A 21,089-nucleotide genomic window follows, 5' to 3' on the forward strand; every position below is an offset into this window, starting at 1 on the left:
AAAAGTGAGGAGGGGATTTGAGGTAATTAGCAAGGGCTTTGTGAATGGTGGCAATCTTAGATGCAAAGTAGAGAGCAAGATCATTGGTAGAAAGAGTAGAGGAGATAGAGGTGGGTTTAGGAGGTAAGGGAATTGATTTGAACACATTTTGCAGGCACCTAGGTACAGAGAATTGAGATGAAATGAGAGAGATAGAAGTCACATTTGTCAGAAGCAATAGTAGAGGAAAAGTATTGAAGACTAAAGAGATAGAGTTCAGATCAGAGGAGTGACTTGACCTTTGCCAAGTGCACAGCTTTTTTCAAATTGTTGCTTTCGGGTGCTTATGAGAGGTGTAATCCAGGGTCATGGAGGGAAGGATTGAGGAGAGAGTGTAGTAAGAGTGTAGCGAGAGGAAAGGGGAGCATAAAGAGCAGTGTTGCAGTAGGTGAAGGATTGTTCAGCAGATGGGAAGTTGAGCTCACCGTAGGAGGATAGAGAGTGGTGCAGGTCAGAGAGGTAGTCGTGGAGTTAGGAGGGAAACTTGTGCTTAGTAATAGTTGTAGTAGATGGAGAGAGTCAGGAAAAGGCAGGAGTGGAGATTGACCCAAAGATGATAGAGTGATCAGAGGGAGATGGCACATTGAAGTTATTAGAGGTGGAGAGTTGAGAGGAAATGAGAATAAGGTCAATGGAGTTTCCTTGTGAATGAGTGGGCAGAGCATGGATAGAAGATAGTGATGAAGTAGAAGAGAGTTAAAGTCAGTAGATAGAGCATCAGAGAGAGGGGGTTTGAAGTCACCAATGGCAATGAGGTTGTGATTGGGAGGGAGAGAGTCATATAATTGGGAGAGGTGGTGAAAGAATTGACCTGCTGAACCAGGTGGCTGCTAGATAGAGATATGTATGGCATAGTGGGCAGTGATTGTGGAGTTAGTGTATTCAAATGAGAGAGAATTAGCAGGAGATAGGGGAGCAGAAGAGATAGGAAGTTTGGAGGTTGAAAACCGTCCTACACCACCACTCCTGTCAGTGGGGCAGGGAGAGCGAGTTAAGAGAATGAGAATGAGAAAGAAAGAAGTCAAAGGTAAATAAGGTTTTATTGCAGACAAACTGGTCACTCCAAAGAGCAATAGAAAGAGGATGAGAAGTAGAAGCATAGCAACGTTGAGTCTGAGAAATAGAGAGGCGCTGGGGGTAGATGTGAGAAGAGGATTTCTAATGGAAGTTAGGGTTGGAGTAGGTTTTGTGAATGGAAAGAGTAGTGGAGCACGAAGAGTCAAGGAGAAGACATGATAGGAATGGAGAGAGAGTTCAGATGGTTCTGAGTGGAGGAGAGTGCAGAGAGAAGAAGGGAAAGAAAGAGATAGCATGAGAAGTGCATAGTGAGGATGCAACTGAGAAGAAGCAATAAAGGGTACTTACAGATAAGTAGCAGGATACAACAAAGCAAAGACTCATATGCAAAGACACAAAGAGGTTGCTCATTGGCTGGTCTACACCTTTAACTGTTTCAACCTTAACTGGGATGCCCTCAGCTGGACACCCCAGCGAGTTCTGAAGGGATGACACACACTCTCATCACCTGATTGACTAGTGCATCAGTGGCTGGTGTCTCTGATATTGTCCCTGGTGTTGTTGCAATGAGGTGATTTATTCCTGATTGGTGTCCCCAGAGGAGCCTCTTATGGCCTTCACCTGGAGATAGTGCTGATCCAAGATGTCCATAAAGCATGAAGCTTGGGGATGCCTCTGTTTCTATTTTATTTGAATAAATTCGGTTTTTAGCGTTAAATACAGCCTGTTTCTTGTCCCAGAATTGCGGGGTGGGATTGCATACTAGGGAGTGGGGGTTTAATTAGTGAATTGAATCCACAAACGATCTTAGGTTATCTCACTGTCAAGTGGGACCCTCCTCTGTACCTAGGAACCTTTATGAGTAATGGTGCCAGTATACAATCATGGCAGCCCACGCAACGTAATACACATCATTCTTGTTTCATCCTGTTGCCAGAATATGGTAATGTTAATGTTTCTTTCACTGGCTAACCCCTTCACTGACATTTTCTCTATCAAAATCAGAACATAAATAATGTAGTAAGGGAAGGTACAGTGTTACTCCACCTTGCATAATATAATTACTTCTTGACAGAAGGTTCAAAGAGGAGTTTTCTGTATTGAAGCCATTTTGCATCTAAAGAAGTAAAGTGATGCTTACAGGTTAGGTTGAGTACATGTTGGAGGTTGAGGAGGAACAATGGCATTTACTGGTATGTGCATGTCAGTTGGCATCATCAGTTATCCTAGATTATGGGGTAAAGCTGTCATGATCGCTTGTCGTGCATCTGGTTGGGGAACAACAGATGGGGCCCAGCAGGCATTTCAGGAGAGGTGGGCTTTCATGTTGGCCCTACTGTGCATTGCCGGGCCAAGACAGAAGATCGCTTGTCTCCCACCTGCTTCAAGAGGGTGGGGCAGATATTTTACACAGTAGCCCCATTTCGCAGAGAAATTGTAAAACAGAACTAAACTGTAGTACATGCAATATGAGCCTTTGTACATTGGCAGAGAGTATGTTTCACAAAGCAAGCGTTAGCAGACTGTGGCCTTAGCAAATTACGCATGGATTAATTATCATATGTGTCTAGTGTTGTTTTCTTTGCCTATCCGTTTTCTTGAATTGAGAGCCTCAAAGCCAATTTAGTTTCGATGCACTGCCCTGTCTAACCACCTCATACCTGTACATGTTTAAATTAAGTGGAAAATAGATTTCTAGATATTCGGAAATGGACTGCGAGATTTCCTCGGTTTGTAGGTAAATACATTTGTATTTATTTTAATGTTTTTATTTGTAAAGCACCTAAGCCCCAGGGCATCAAGGCACTGTTGCAAGACCAGTTACAAGTATTGTGGAGATAGATTTCTGTACATTTATATACATTAATAAATACATGTGGCTCGTATAGTTCTCCCAGGCATCAGTGTTAGGCAAACAACCACGGCCCCATACGCGTCCTCTGCTCTTAGGGCAGGTGGGAGAGAGTTCCAGTGATTTGTTGCCACAGTGGGGAAACTCCAGCCTGAGTGAAGCCAGGAAGCAAGACCCAGAGGGATGCACTCTCTCTCAGAGGACAATCCCATCGGTGATACAGGCCCCATGTGTTCGAATATGCGTTATTTTCAACACGTATCTGCCTCTAAATAGTATTGAAATGAAAACCAAGTGAGTAACCATTATGACATGGGGAGTTTTCCATAGTGGGAAAGTTGTTACAAACAGTTTTATGAGCGTTACTCCCGAGTAGCTCTGAAAGGATTCCACTGGCGTTTGCTTGTAGAGAATGCCGAATCCGGGAGTCGAGGCCACGCGGACAGGACAGGTTCCTGGGACTGAAGCTTTGAATCTAGTTGCCCTACACGCAGTGTGAAAATGTCCACCTGAGGCTTCTTTTCCTGCCAGCCAGCTGGCTCAGGGGAGACTGGTGATTATTGTAATTAGCCTGTAGTGTGTAAAAGCAGGCGGGCAGGCTGGTATCTGTAGTTACCATTTAAGGTATGTCTTGCTTCTGACAATATACATGTCTCTTTAGTATTTTTTTTTTTACCATACCAGTAGAAAGTGGGTTATGTGTGTTCAGCAGTAAACCTGAATTATGGGAGTATTGTAATGAAAGGCTGATCTTTGAAGGTGGGTGCTATGGGCCATTCACACACCTGATGGAGGGGTAGGGGGTGCAGTGACAGGTCCTGCATTGTGCCAAAGCATCCACACACACTCAAGTATTGCCTGAGGTACTCGCCATTGAGTCAACAGGTGTCGAAAAAGAAGAAAGAAAAACGAATATGTTTATTCATTCTTTTTTCCTTGCATGTTTCTGACAGTGCCACTCTACTGGTCCTACACCAACTGTGCATTTCATCTAAATGATGAGATACTCTGTACCAAATAGATATACCTCTACGTAATTGGTGCATGTGTATAAATGGCAAGTTAGGCTGTCATTCCCTTTCTCAAATGTAAGTACATTTTCTGGGGAGCTCTTTCTACACATTGCTGGAAATGTAAAAATGTGCTCTGAAATGGGACCTTTTGTGAGCGTTGGGGTGATTGACTGGAGTGAGCATGCCTAATGGGTCAACTGGGGGCAAGGAATTGCAGGTAAGTGGCAAGGCACCATTATACTGATTTTTTAAACCATTATCCTGATTTTTTAAGCATGGCTATGACTGTCGCCTGGTAAACACACACATGAGGAAAGGCTTGACAGATATAAACTCGATAGAGCTGACTATGAAAGGTCCAGATAAGAGGCCCACTCAGCTGAATAAGGAAATGAGTGGCTCAGTAAATGCTCAAGGACAGAGGAGTATGCACTATAAGCAAATAACACCGACCATTCACCAGGAACCTGACATCACAGAATGTTCCTGGTTGGCTAGAGTGCTTCAACCAAGCCTCATATCGGGGCCTTAGACTTTTGAAGTGCCTGTTTAGCAGGGACACTAGGGGCATTCACACAACCCACAAAAAGAGAGAATCTGGGATATGCTGGAGGAATTCACACTGGTGCCCCGTAGGAAACATGAGCAGTGGAGGATGTACATTGCGATGGTAGAAACACAATTTTTTTTAAAAAAGCTACTAAGTGGAAAGCCAGTCCCCAAGGGGCAGTCTTTTGATCAGTGTTGCAAACCATACCTATCTCGGGAGGATAGCTCAGTGGCAGAGTACTCGCCTTGGAAACAAAATGAAGCGGAGCACCACAGGTTCGATCCCCGGGTCCGCGCTTAGAAACCTCTGGGTATTAAGCACGTTATATATAACCTATCATATCATATCTACTCACTCTCCTCCCTATTGAAATACACTCAGAACATATTTTAGCGGGTCATGTTAAAGACAAATGGTTGGCAAATGCCCATCATTCGCTGATCATAAACATCTCTGATCCTCTGGTAAGTTGCCGACACACCTATCACGGAACATCTTGAATAGCTACTACATACATATGATTTACAAACTGGCATTCCAACATGTATCCTGGAAGATTTTAATGCAAGAATGCCTGTCTGAGTTAGATGAAGGAGAACGATTTTTAAGTGTTCCCCCTGCCTGTTTCAAGCAGACTAGTATTAACAGCAAGGGATTGAAATAGCATTCTCTCCTTAGAAGCTTTGGTTTATCACTGCTGAATGGTCGATGCATGGAGGACATGTCAGAAGAATATACCAGGATCAGTCCCAATAGTGCGACTATTGCTTCATCCAGGCATGCTTCTTGCACAGCATTTTGGGGCTAGAAATCGAACATAGAAAAGAAAGAGATAATTTTCCCCTCATCGTCACACGTGAATCAGTCCCCACAGTATGGAACTATGACCAGATTGGTAGTCTAGACAGTAACATCAAAGTTAACAGGGTCAAATGGAAAAAAAGGTAAACTTAATCAGGCTATTATATGATACAATAGGCTATTTATAATGCGCTTAATAGCCAGAAGTTTCTAAGCGCGGACGTGGGGATCGAACCTGTAGTGCTCCTGTGCCATCTCGCTTCCAAGGCAAGCATATTGCCCCTGAGCTATCCTCCCGAGACTAATGATTACTTGAATAATAGATGCCAATTCCCTCCATTTTTAATCAACCCTTAAACATCATCTGCACACGCCGACAACACTGGACATGTGCCTCTGAGTAAGTATGAAATCTTCATTGAAGATGTGGTGTCATACACATTTGGACATTCTTACACCAGTAGCAGAAGGATCACTTACATCCTACCTAATAGTAATACAGCTTGCCAAAATGGTAATCCATTTGATGTAGTGATAAGGAAAAGGAAAAGAGAACTAAGGGGGGAATGCAGAAGGGCTGTGGGTAGCAGTCAGGAGATACTGATGACAATGGAGTCCTGTAAGAACTTAATAACTGAGTACCAACAATGGTTGCATAGATACAGGATTAAACAGAAATTGGCCAAATGGAGAGAACTCATAATAACTGTTAAGGAGAATCCACCCTTAAGGTCTGGGAATTGATCAATGATTCTAGAAAGAATAGGAAGTTGCCGGTTTGAGCCTCCAAAGACACCCGGGAGTCCTATATAGAAGCGACTCTGGTATTGAGAGATGAAGTCTTAGGTGATTGGCCCTGGCGTGGAGCAGACAGGGGATTTGCATATACACGCGAAAACATTTAAATTTACATTAAAAAAGGCAAGACCTCCAAAGTGCCAGGCTCTTATGACATATGTGAGGCCCTATTAAAAATTAACCTGGAAACCTGGAGTACCATTCTAAACAAATCTCTTCAATATATCAGTCTGAGTGGATGGCTCCCTGAAGCCTGGAGCAAAAGTATCACAATGCCGATTTACAAACGTTGTAACCACTCGGAACCAGCAAGCTATAGGATAGTCACCATGCTCGATACGCGGGGGACATTTTTGTGAGAATCTTATTGAGAAGCTTATAGGAAGAACTTAGCATTTGGATAAAAAACAACAGGATCCTTCCACTTAGCCAAACAGGCTTTAGACATGGCCAATCTATCATGGGTAATGTCATCACCCTGGTTTCGATGGTAAAAAGTACCTGGAGGAGACGTAATCTGCCTGTATGCGTGGCATTTGCAGATTTCAGGGCAGTGTTCCATACCATCAACAGACAAACACTTGACAAAATTAAAAGAGAGGAGATTCCTTTATGGCTTATTAAATATCATTATCACATTATATACAAAAACTACTACTAGAGTACGAATTTATGGAAACGGCACCCTCACTGCTCCTATATCAACAAATCAGGGTTTAAAACAAGGCTGTGTTCTTGTCCCGTTACTGTTTCAATTATACATGGCCGATTTATCACTGACCTTTACCTCAACACCTGCATATCCACCTAGGCTGGGAAATATGTATGTAAATTGACTGGGTTACGCAGGTGACATCCTTTTGCTTAGCTACACCCCCAAATGTTTCCACAGCTTGATAAAGCAACTTTCCACTTATGCCACCAACTATAATCTTAAGATAAATGTGACGAAAACAAAGAGTACGGTATGTAGCAATAACAAGAATGGAATCACAAAATCCACATTTAAATTGCAGTTAGACCTATATCTGATTGAGCAAGTGAAGAATTACAAACAAATTGGTGTTGACATCGACGGCAGACTCACTTGGAGATCGCACTTGGACACAGACGTCCGGCAAGTCCACTCCTTGTGAATAAGCATGGTGGATTTTCTCTTTCCTCTATTTGCACCATCTCAACTATAAAGCCAAGATAGTTCCTAAATGTACTTATGCATTGAGGTGTGAAGGAAAAAAACGAAACTTTCAACAACATGATGAGCTTGATATCTTTTTAAAAAAAAATGTTTTATTGATTTAGCTGAAATTCATCAACCTTTCAATAGTTTATACACATTTAAATTAACAATTTTGGCAATAAAATTCATTGAATTTTTTTTTAGAAAATATATAAAAGAAATACAATCAACATTAATTTTCGTACATACAGGTAAATGCAAGTGAGCCTAATCGTCTCATTGGTGAACAATTTGCTTCATAAATGACCCCACGCTCATAGTGGCAAAACATGCATGTACACAACCAACAGCTACAGAAACCTAGGAACATTCGCTTTCACCCTACCACTATTGTAGATATTATGACTGTGTCACAATAGTTTGTTACATAAATGTTTAGACACACGATCAAGACTTTCTCATTTTGTCCTACCCCATGACAAACATTTATTATAAGCACCCAAATTGCTGGTCAACTCTGAAGAAAACACATTGCATGAAAAGATCCCAATAGAAGCCACCAAGCTTCCTAAACTGCCAACTACCCGTACACAGATTGTTGAGGAAGGAGGATGTTGGAAGCAAAAACTCAATATTGATACTAACATAATTTCTAGACTTGAATATACAATCTAGTGAAAAGGGAAATTCAGGGCTGGGATTGAGAGCAAAACTGGACAGATCCTGGGAGAAAGAGCAGTAGTAGAGATGATGTGGGCCATCGAGAACAATCGCCACGAAAGTCTATCTCACAGTCTTTCCTAATTTCCCTCCTGCGCATTGATGATTTAAAATGTAATATCATGTGGTCGACACGCGGGAAGTAACAGGCGCAAGATGGGGTTGTACATAGAGAAAATCGTAAATGCAGTATTGTCAGTATTGTTATAGCATTGTAATAATATTTTGTCAGTATTGTTTTAGTATTGGATCATTATTATATTGTTGGACTAGTTCAAACAGATCTATCTGCTTTATCTGTATAATTTAGGAGGAGATTTCATGGAAGTTTTTTTATAAAAAGCCATAAGTATGGCTGAATCCTGAGTGAATGGTCGGTGAGTGAGTAGGAATGTGATCATGTGTGTTTGAATGTTTTGGGTGGATGGGTGCGTTCCTGTTTGGAGAATGCAGTGTGAGTGGATATGAGAGGTTTATGGGTGAGTGAATGGTGGGTGAACGAATAGGAATGTGAGTGTGTGTGTGTGTGTGTATGAATGTTCAGTGTGGGTGGGTGCCTGTGTGAGTGTATGTGAGAGATGGTATATGGGTGAGTGACGGGTGGGTGAATGGGCATGAATGTTGCTGTGTGTGAATGTTCTGGATCAATGGGTGCATGCCTGCATGGTGAATGCAGTGTAAATGAATGTGAGAGGAGATATATAGGTGAGTGGCGGTGGGTGAACGAGGATGTGTGTATGTGTGTGTGTGTGTGTGTGTGTGTGTGTGTAAGGACCTGGTAGACTTGAGCATTTTTGGCACATCCTTTATTGGCTTTGCATTTTTAACAGTTATTTTCGGGCAAAGCCAGTTCATATGTGTAATTACGGGGCAAATTGGCATTTTGGGGTAGACAGTCTGGCCATTGCTTATCTGTGACATGACATTTATTACTCGCCATCTATGATTAAGCAAGCATGATAATTAGTATTACCTCGCCAGACTGACATTTTGCTTTAGCAGCCTATTTATTTCTTACAGTTTGGACATGTTTTCTTATTGTGAGATGTCACTTTTAATTAACAAACTAACAGGAGTATGTTCTTACATACTAGTACTCGCAAATATTGGCAGAGTCAGCTTTGTACATAGTGCTAATAATGATACTATAAAAACATCTCCAAGTGAAAATTAGTATGCTCTTATATGGGAAGGCTAGCATATGTTGGTGGAGCTAGCATGGAAATGTATGGGCACAACCAGCATGAAAATGTGCAGGGACCAGCATGACAATGGATTGGAAAATGTGCCTGTGCACTTTTGGTGACTTGCATCTATTGTATTTTTTCGTACATTGGAAGGTGTACCTCCAATTCAAATCAATGTGCATCACACACAGAGCAGTACACAACCAAGGTGCAGTATTCCTGAGAGACAAATTACGCCTACTTCAGCCAACAAGAACGCTCAGATCGAGCAACAACATCTTCTTGGAACCGAAACCCTACAACAAAAGAAAACTCAGAGGATTCTCTTTCTCTCACCAGGCACCGAAAACTTGGAACGACTTACCAAAGAATATACGGAACACAAGAAACCACCTACTATTCAGGAAACTGCTATAATCCTGGCTCTTCACTGCATAACTAGAAGACCACCCACAGGGACACACACACAGCTAAAACAATGATGAATGAAGATACCGATCCCAGTTCCCACCAAGCAATCGACTACAAACAGAATCTAAGGAAGACACTCCATGACATACTAAACCACATAATGAGAGATAGCCATGAGAGGAGGACGCTAAAGACTGAATACATAGGCAAACCAAGACGGAAGCACTTGGACAATTCATCAATAGCATCCTGGCCCTGTACCACACCCAAACTCCAACAGACCTATTTCACATAGATGGCAAGGGAACAGGGGCCACCGAACCCCCAGCTCCGATACCTAAGGAGGAGAATAGACACACCCATCACATTATACAAAGTTCATTAGAATACAGCATGGAGTGCACCGTGCTAACACCCACAACAATCAGACGGTCAAGAAAGGATATTAGCAACTAATCCCACCCATAGTAATACAAATTAATTTGAACAAGATGTGCCACAACCAGGATTCACACTCCACTAACCCTGCCTTCAAATCTCTGCATTCCTAACTTACCCGAAAAAATTCAGACAATCAACTCTCGCCCAGAAAACCGCATGCACTTTACCACATCGCATCAACAACAAACCAACAACACATAACCAGCATAAACAGCACACAAGGTCTCGCCCCAGTCCAATACTTACACCAAAGCTCAGCGCACAGTGTATACCGAACTGAAGCCGCCAACAGCACACCACCTTTCTCACTCGCCTACTCCTTCTTATCCCGACTAACCCAACCCCACCCGCCTTCTTGTTTACAGATCTGCCCGAGGCCAACTCCGATGGTGACGGTGAGTGATATAGATACCTTTAACATTTAATATACGTTACCCTACACCCTACAAATCCCATTGTAAACCATCTGGCCTTTTACCCAATTGTCACATAAAATGTGCTGTTCAATACACCATTTTAACCCTTTATTCAAAACATTTTCTCGGGGGTGGGGGAGAATCCCCTCAACCCACGCAAACCCATTTTCATTAGTTCGGGCTCCATCGCTACGCTCGGTCGCATTTACATGCTTGTGGCAACTATTTACACCCTCCAATAAAACAACTCACCAGCCACCACTGGTGGCTATTTGAGGACAAGGCACCGCCCCCTTCTTTCGACACTAGGTGAAACATTTAAGCTTTGATTAAAAAATATTTACTTCTTTCACCTAGAGTTGTGCATGCCCCTGCAGCGGCATGATCATCATGGACATTGCGCACATGTGGTGGTCCGGACTGGCCTGGGGTGCGGCAAGCCCTGTGCTTTGTTTAGGAGCTTGGTGAGGCCCTCAGCATTGCTTGCAGTCCCCTTCCCCAATTGTGTGCAATTCCACTGTATGGCATTGTTATAGTGTAGTGTCATAAATCCATGATGCAGCACCATCCTTTTCCTTATTAATTGGCCATTCCCCATTGAGGTGCTTTGAAACATCAGTAAAATGGTCTAATCACCATTTAAAAACGTTTAACTAAAGAAAGCTAAATAAATATGATAATATCAGTGTATGTATACTTATACAACAGGGCAATTTACTTTTATTTTACCTACTACTTGTATCTGGTGGGTGCCTCCTTCCTGCATGCGTTGTCAATGTATTCACCTCCAATGCAGTTTTGTTTAAGAAACCACACAATGGTAATCATGTTCAATTAAATCCAAAATTGCATTGAGGAGCCACGTTCATCTGCCCTATTGTGAAAAAGGTCCACTCCATGCAATTTTAAATCTTTCTACAATGTAGTGGAAAAGTAAAGTGTAAAACAGTTGAAAGTGCATTTACACTTTAAATACCTCGTGCAATTAAAGGTTGTTGAAGATTTACAATAGATGCCAATGGGATCTGCCTACTTTTACCAGGTGCAAAATTCATGCAGATTATTTTATAAGCCATTGGTTTAACAAAAGTGAATACCCTCAACCACTGCTTGTGTTGTTTTGAAGTGTCCATAGAGGCGTGTTTTTTTCCGTTTAGTTCCCCCACTCCACCACATGTCTAACACATATACACCCGTTTTAACACCTTCCTTAATGATCAGTGGGACTTGCAAAATGAGCCCCCAGTGGTGTTCATATACACATGAGCCCAGCACACCATTGACATGTTCCATTCCACAGGGAATGCTGATGCAAATACTTCTGAAATCACATTATTTTTGTGCATGGTTTTCGTTCGGATTTTTAAAAAAACTAAAAATTAAATCTGTGCAATTAATCGGGGATTAGAGTCAATTTGGCGCATGCGCCTGTACAATCACACTGTAAATGACACACTTTTGCAGTGACGTGCACAGAAAACAAGGTGGATATTGGGATTCTATTCCCTTCTCTACATTTTGAAATGAAATCATGGGAAAGACACAGATTAGTGTTCATGCAATCAACAGTATGGCCATGGTCTACCTGAAGCAATCAGAATGAGCCACCTAGTGCTCTTCACCTGATCTTCCACCGTTGATTTTGCGAATGGCAAATGGGAGGAGCCATGGTAAGAGAGCCAAATATGGATGCAGAGAAGGCCAAGAGAAAGAACAACGTTGAGGTGGAGTTGGGGGTTGTTTCTTTCCATCGTGGAAGAGCATACGGATCTGCTCTTTGATGTCGTACCGGAAATACAACACCAAATTCCAAGAGGAATCCGCTCTTGAACGAAGCAACAGAAGGGATATTAGACTTGGGAAAAAGTTCCAGCACACTCTCAACCATATGAAGAAACGGTTGCTTTTCTGTAAATGCTATAAAAAATAACCCCCACAATGCATTCGAGGAGGCTCAAGTAAATGGCCTCCATTGACACCCACAGAGGAGACTTTTGCTGCTCAAATCTCTGATACCACAATCCCAGCAAGGGGAGAAGTGGCCTTAGCAAAGATTGGCATATGTGTGTGAGCATTTTTCTACTCATTGGAATTATAACCTTCACGTACGTGTGTGTGTGTGTGTGTGTGTCAACATGTTGTGCAAACAGTCTTGCAAGGGGGGAAGGATGACTGTCTGTATCATGACAAGCTGAACACGATTCGATATGTTCAGGGGGCAATGCAAGTTTCATGTTGGTAGTATTGTATTGTATTGTTTATTCATTTGTATGGCACTCCGGGCACTCAGGCATCTGGGTGCATTACAAGTTGCATAGGTTGCAGGTAATTTATGCATCCTTACGTATTTTTATACAAAATATACAGTTTTACCGTATTTACAGTTTGATGATGCAGACACGTTTATGTTTAGTGGTCACAGGAGTACAGCCAGAGTTTAACGTTCTTCTTAAAGAAGTCGAAGGATGGTAGGGCTCTTAATGAGTCAGGGATAGAGTTCCATAGTTGGGCCACCATGACTGGAAAGCTGGTTCCTCCTGTTTTTGTGAGTTTGAATTTGGGGATTCTGAGGCTATTGGTTTTTGCTTTTCTAATGGGGCATTCTGAGGTATATCTGGTGAATCTGGCTACAAAGTATTGTGGGGCCTTGCTGATGAGACATTTGTAAGTAAGGTTTAGAGATTTGAACTTTATACTATCTTTTATGGCGAGCCAATCGGTAGAACGTCTAGCGTGGGTGATACCTAAGGCAGATCTTAAGGCGTTATTTTGGAGTGTTTGTAATTTATTGATGTGTTTGCTCATGCCCAGATATAAGGAATTACAATAATCCATCTTGGATAGGATCAGGGCATGTGCAATCATGGTACAGCTTCCGGTAGACAGGAATGGTTTGCATGCATGGATCAATTTACAGGTGTAACTGGTGGCAGAGGCTGAAGTGTTGATTTGTTTATTGAGGTTTAGTGACAAATCCAGATAAAAACCTAAGGTTTTTACTTCGTTAGAGACTTCAATGTTAATTCCATCTATGATGAAGTAAATATATTGGGGAGAGAGTTTGTTAAGTCTATTAGGTTTACCCAATGATTAAAAGCTCAGTCTTATCATCATTGAGGCATAGGCCATGTGTGGCCATCCAGGTTTGTATGATTAGGCACATTTTATTGATCAAGGCTGCATCTATGTCGTAGTCGCCTTGGATAGGGATGAGAATCTGGGTGTCGTCAGCATAGTTGGTATTTGAGACACCCAAATTGTCTAGTATATCGAAGACAGGTTTAGTAAATATATTATACATGGTTGAAGAGACACAGTATCCCTGTGGTACTCCACATGTAATATGTACAGGGTCCGCTGCAGAAGAAGATGAGAATACTCACATGGATCTATTACCTAAAAAAGAGTTGATCCTTGTAACAACTTCTTTTGAGAAATGGGCGGCTGATTTTAGGTGGTTACACAGAACTTTATGGTCAACTAAATCGAACGCAGCGGATAAGTCCAAGAGGAGAAGAATGGAAACTTCTTCTTTGTCTTTTCGGTCATCGAATTGGTTCTTGAGGTCAAAAAGGGCAGACTCTGTCCCGTGTCTTGGTCTACAACCTGATTGACGGGTGCCTAATAAGTTGTTAAACTCCAGATAAGATTGAATCTGGAGGTAAGCAGCCTTATCAAGGATTTTTAGGAGGAACTGTACCGTTGTGATTGGCCTCTATTTGGTGGGAATGCTTGGGTCTAGGTTAGGTTTTTTACAGTAGGGTTAGTACCCACGCGTCTTTCAAGTTAGTGGGCACTGAACATGTTTTAAAGGAAGAGTTCATGAATGTGGTGATGAAAGGAGCTAGGTCCTTGACAGCTTCTTTAATAATCAGTGCCGGGCATGTGTCCACAAGGCATCTGGAGGGTTTAAGTGAGGTGATGATATTTTCAACCTTTACTGTTGAGATAGATTTGAATTTAAACTGGTTACTTGGTTTAATTTGTTTGGTGGTGACTTCTTGTAGTATGGTTTCTTGTGTCTAGTGCAATCTTGTGTAACATGTTTTATTCTGCTGCAATTTTCTCTTGGAGCATGGACATTTTGTTGCAAAGGGCAGTTTGGATGTCAGTGCACCAGGTTTTATTTTTGATGCATGAGTCAATGAGAATGGTAGGGGATTCTAATTCTCTTAGGATGGAGAAGAGTTTCCAAGTGCTTGAATTGACTTTTTTTATTCTTTCGTTAAAGGTATCTTTTTTGGTTTGAATGATTTCCTTTTCGTACCTGTCTGCAAGAGCAGTGAACTTTTTCTTATTCTGTTCAGACGGATCGTTTTTCCATCTGGCTTGACCATGTCTTTTCTCGTTATGTAAGGCTTTCAGGCTGGGATTAACCAGGAGTTCAGGTGAGCTCTAAGTTTCTCTTTACTGAGTTTAAGCGGGGCAATTGAGTCGATAGCTGAGTTGATAGCATTATTGTACAGGTCGACCAATGCCGTTGCGTCAGTTGGTAGGTTCACTAGGTTGGTGATTGGTTGGATAAGGGGCAGGAGGTTATTGACTGTTATACTCTTTTTATTTCTTGTTAGGGCTGATGTGGCCATAGTCTTAGCTAAGTTAGTTTGTTGATTGTCTTTTATGGTGAACGATATCAGGTAGTGATCTGTCCAGGCACAAGGTCCAATAGTAGTTATAGAGGATATGCAGTTGATATCTGCAATCCAATCCAAGGTACAACCTTTTGTATGTGTAGGTGCATTGCTCCTAAGGGTGAAGCCTGCTTCTGTGATAGTATTACCTAAGATAGTTGCATTGGCATTGTTGGGATCGTTCAGGCCGAAGTTAAAGTCTAAAAGTATAAAAGTCTGTGTAATGACATTGTCAGAACATTTCCCAAACTCATACTTGCATTTCAACTGTTGACATGTATGTATACACACGAAACACCTGTAGACATATTGAGTAGGTCTCAACTCTCATGTATCTGTCTTTAATGCCTATTCAACTCGGCTAAAAAAAATGTATGTGCCTCCCCAGGAAAGTGCTGAAGATGAAGCAGAAACTGGCATTCAACTCACGTTGGTAAATGTGCAAATACACCCAGGGGTGGGCTGTCAACCAAAAGAGACACTGGAAATAATTTTCAAAGTGGTCTCATATTACACATTTGCAGCAAGCCCAACCCGTTTGCCTATGATAACATTTAGAAATAAAATAGGTCAACACACAAAAGAGGCCTAGGGTGCAGAGGCCTACTGGAAAATCTCCACAGTTCCTTATGTGCCATGCCACCCCTGATTGCGCCACCAGACCCTGGCACAGATGCCATTGCCAACACAGTACCACCATCAATCCAAACTAGTCATGATGTGGTAACAGGTCTTCCTAACCCTTCAGAAACTGTGCCTCTGTTGAAGACACCAGTAAACAATGTACACCCAACAAGAGCAACCTGGTATGTGCTGATGAGGGTCCTCCGGAATGCTATTTAGACACAAAGAAAATTAAGTCATCATTGGGAAAAATACTACAGGTGAGACAAGGCACACACAGCATATGCTGATAGGCCTGGAAGCTGATTTGGTGCCTGGCAAGGCACAATATATGGAGGTCATGCCAGTTGGAAACCACCATGCCTTTACTCTTAAGCCATAGGTCGATGTCAAGGAAGGACATTTCTACCATGAAAGTGTATCAAAAACACGAGCGTGCACCTGCATCAGTACCAACATTGCAACTACCCTCTGCAATTGATCCCTTGCCCCATAGAAATTCACCAGCATCTGTATTAGGAATGATCTGGCGCCATCCTTTGAAACAAAAGCCGTGATTAGCAACACCTTTTAATATACAAAAGTTTGCCATTAGAGGCTTTTTTTTGCATTGTTCAGGACTGTTACTGGGGCACTGTATGCAACCCATGCGCTTCATTATGGATCAATTGGTATTCTGGGTACCTAATTGTTTCATAATTGTATAATTGGTGAATATTGTTGTTTTATAATGAACTGTATATTGCCTTTTTAAATAATGTGCAGCTATACCTGCCTTAGGCCCAGCCTGTAAAGAAGTACTTAGGAGGTTGTGAAACTTGGCAAATCCTCACTGATTTGTCTTCAGCGTTCATAAATATTTAATGCATGTAACTTGTTCATGGGATTTTCCCCAGAATCTTTCTGGGCCTAACCAACAGACTTTCCTTCCTCTGCTGAATGCGAGCTGACTCTTTCTTTGAAAAACATATTTTTGGTAAATTCACATTTGTCAAGAAGTTTGTATCTTGCTTGATTTGTACTGAGATTAGCGGTTTCCCTGTGGGTGCCATCATTTTCAAAGTGCAGCTTCATGCCATAGGACACAATCAGGTTCCAATAATACATTGTATACATTACAATGCAAGACCTGATAAAATACTTCAACCCTCACCCTCCCATTTACCCAGGATTTTATGAAACTTAGAGGGGCAACCTTGGTCATTATGCACCTGTCTCTCCAGGGCCATACACATGTCAACTTCAGCAGACCATCAGCTCATCCGGTGGCGGTCTGGAGCACCCCACATTGCAGCAATCATCGTTTTAGTCAGTCCCAAAATTACAGACAAAAGCACTTTCTCACATTTGGTGAACCCTACCTCCCCACAAATGCCAAAAGAGAACAGGTTTTGGATCTCTCGGCACCTCAGACCCTTGTATAATCTATCCATAGATTTCTCCCAAAAGACCTGGATCTGAGTATACTCCCATAATGTGTGGAAAAAGGTGCCCACTGATCTCCCACATCGTAAGCAGGGATCACATTCTGTCCTCCCCCATGCAAACAATTCAGTGTGGGAATAATACGCTTAGTGTCAAATCTTATATTGTATAAGACAAAGTCTAGCTAGACTGATCATTCTGCAATCCTTTCCCGGGCCTGGTGCCTGTGCCCCCATCTCTCCCTGCCTTTCACCCCTGCCTCCTCCCCCAGGATCCTGCTATGGAACAAGGTAAACATCTGCCTGGTTCTATCCTCCTCCCTACTCTCTTCCCTTCCAATGTCCCCCTCCAAGGACCATTTAGACCAATGGCTCTCAGGCACGCTGTCCCTGTTAACCACACAAAACACACTTCCTACTGCACAGATCCTTCCCCGAGGTGGTTCAGCCCTCACCTCAAGTTCCTCAAAACCCTCAACCATCACCTGGAACAACACTGGCGGTCCAACCGTTCTGCCCAAAACAAAGCCATTCTGGCTAGGCAGGCGAGAGCCTACAAAATGGAAATTCTAAAAGCCAAACATGCCTTCTACACCTCCTGCATCTCCAATGCAAACAACCAATGCAAAGAACTCCACAAGATTATCTCTGACTTCCAGACACCCCTCTGCTCATCCTCTCTTTACCCCATATCCCAGGCACCTTATGACACCCTTTCTGACCATTACTTCAACATAGCCATTGAAAGGAACATCACTATTCACGCTAAACTATCATCCCCTTCTGCCCCATCACTGACCACCCCATCCACTGCCCCCGACATGCAGCCTCTTGAGTTCTTTCTCTGCAATCTCACATCATGAATTCTAAAGACTTCTCTCCAGTAGCTGCCCATCAGGTCCCCTTTTGAGACCCTTGCCCACCGGCCCTCCTCAAAAACATTCACTCCTCCACCTGTGGAGGCACCCTCACCAGATCTATAATCAACCACTCACTAACAATTGTAATCTACCCACCAGCATACAAAACCTCTAACGTCAAAACACTACTAAAAAGCCCTCTCTTGACTCCCTCCTCCCCTCCAATTACCACCCCATCTCCAACAATCACTTAATTACCACATTACTAGATCACACAGCATACTAACAGCTCATTCTATTCGCTGAATCCCACAGCCTTCTTGACCCTGCCCAACCTGGCTTCAGATCCATCCATGGAATTGAATCCGCCCTGGCTGCTATCTGGGATGAACTGAAAAGAACAGCAAACTCTGCGGGCTGTGCTGCTTTCATCCTCCTTCACCTCTGAGCAGCCTTCAACACAATCAACAACTCCATCCTTATGAACAGACTCTTTGACCTAGACATAAGGGACTCCTCCATCAGATCGATCTCCTATTTCCTCTCTGACTGCTCCCAAATCGACTTTCTCCATCCCTTCTCCTCTGCAACAGCCCAGTCCCCAGTGGAGTCCCTCAGAGAGCATCCAGTTTACCCTCCTCTTCAAACTCTACCTTTCAACCCTCCATATGCTCATCCGTTCCCACACTCTCACCTGTTACAACTATGCTGATGACACTCAGATCATCCTCAAGAAGACCTGGAATCCTACCTCTCAGACATCGACCTCTAGATGACAAAGAACTACCTGCGGCTCAACCTTGGAAAACCCAAAATCTTAATCTGCAGCAAAACAGCTCTCCTTCTCCACTCTCATGTCCACATTCATTAGAACCCACACCCACTTCATCCTCCTGAGTCAAAAATCTAGAATACATTTTCTTAGCTTGAACTAGTCCCTCTCCCATCACATCAATGCAGACTCCAGATCATGCATTTCCACCTCTGTATCCTCAATCGGATCTTTCCTTATCCCTCCTATCCCCGTAGAGTTTCTGCAATCATTGCATCATCCTCTCACATCTAGACTACTCTAACTCCCTCTACCTAGGTGCACCCACATATCAACTCAGAGTTTTGAATCAGCTCCAACTGATTCAAAACTCTGCTGCAAGGCTCCTCCTTGCACTCTTCCTCAGAGAACACATCTCACTCGCACTCAGGACACTTCACTGGCTGTCCATCATCTGACAAGCCTCCTTCAAAGCCATATTCATTAACCACTGCGTCATTCACAAGAAAGGCCTGAAATGCTTCCAAAACAAGCTCACATGCTACAGCTCCATCAGAATCCTCAGATCAGACTGTGGACACCTCCTTGCAGTCCGCCCTTTAAAGTTTCCCAGATTAGAAGGTGCCTGTTTCTCTGTCCTCGCACCCGCTATGTGGCACTCCCTCCCCCTCGCTTTCTGCCTAATAGAGGATCACCCGGCTTTCAGGAAAGCCCTCAAAACCTGGCTGTTCCCTACGACTTCCTGATCACCCTGCTTTTTCCCCACACCCACTCCCAACTACTCACACAAACGTTTCATCCAGCACTCTCCCTGCACTCTCCCCCCTCCTGTTTATCTGTCAGCTACTAGCCTCTTCTCTCCTTTTCATCTGCTTTGCTCTGCCACCTAAAACCCCTGCTTGGGGGCCACCAACAACACATGGAGGGCTCATGAAGGCATTCCAGTAAATTGCACTTGGAAAGAATCTTAACAGTGGGCCAGGTATTGCATTCATATGGGCTTGGGGATGGGCAGCGCATCGCACTTAAAATGCACCTCTGGAAAATCACTCTGATCATCCTAGAGGAGGACAATCAGGCTCTTCGGATCCCTCGCTCGTGGTTGGCACTGCATGTAACTCCAAAGCACAGGAGGGTGGGCCATGTTGCAAAATGTAATCATGCAATCGGAAACTTGTTTTGCACTAGAAGGAACCGAGGATGGCAATTTGTCACTCTAAGATCCTCTCAGAGGGTGAGTTGTATGCATTCACCTAGCGCTTAGATTGTCTGTGAAACGTAGCACTGCTCCATGTGCATAGACCCAGGATGTCAACATGGTTATTTGTACAGCTAATGCATTTCTCCTCTCGCATACCGCACCTTTTCAATTTAGTGGAAGGCACAGGCTCACTCCACACACCCTGCACTCACATAGCAAACACTATTGCAAAACACCTCTGCCATATGAATGAAGCCATATACTGTAGCTTCCCACATAACTCGCTATCTCCTTAAATAGAATCCTCCCCCTTTCGTTCATAGTATTCCTATGCAGGGCCTATACACACTCCATTCAGACATGGGTAACTAGCAGGGTCTTGGCCACTCTCACATAACTTTAATGGCTGAAATGCACATACACATAATAGCACCTCCCAACTCCCCCATTTTTGGACTCCGGTCGCACTGAGGGCATTCAACCAACAGTGAGCTGGGGAAAGGCAATATACAAATGACAAAATATAATAGTATATAGTTTGCCCTCTCCCCTTGACCTCCCCCCTGGCATTTCTCCCCCTCCATACCACCCCGAACGTGTGTGCTCTGAATGACTCAAGGCCTAGTAAGATAGTTGTTTTGTCCTCTTTTTGTATTCCCTTCTTTGTCTTGTCACGCCTATAAACACTTGCGTACAGGCGTGTTATTAATGACTTACCATATCATATATCAATGCGGGACGTCCATCAGAGTCCCTATATGCAAGATGTGCTTGTATGTATGTAGGTCCTGCCAACATTTGCACAGTGAAGCTTGAAATCCACATGGGCAGGTGCTACGATCATTGGCCCAGGGCAGCTTCAATGTATCAATAATGCCATATAATGCCAGTTATTGCTCAGCATTCCTCATAGAGTCACTATATGTCAGTTATCACCAGACACATGTACGTGCTTCTATCATTTGCCAAGATGAGCTCCAAATGCCTCAATAGCATGTAAGGCCAGTTCATGTTAGATATCCATGGTTAGTGTCACTATATGTAAAGTACACCATTTCACAGGTAGGTGATGCCGTCATTTGCCAATTACATCTTCAAATGCCTTAATAATGCCATCGAATGCCGGCTAATGCTCAATATCCCTGGCAGTCA

Source organism: Ambystoma mexicanum, chromosome 4p (assembly GCF_040938575.1).
Source record: "Ambystoma mexicanum isolate Mex_15411 chromosome 4p, UKY_AmexF1_1, whole genome shotgun sequence".
NCBI classification, from domain to species: Eukaryota; Metazoa; Chordata; class Amphibia; order Caudata; family Ambystomatidae; genus Ambystoma; species Ambystoma mexicanum.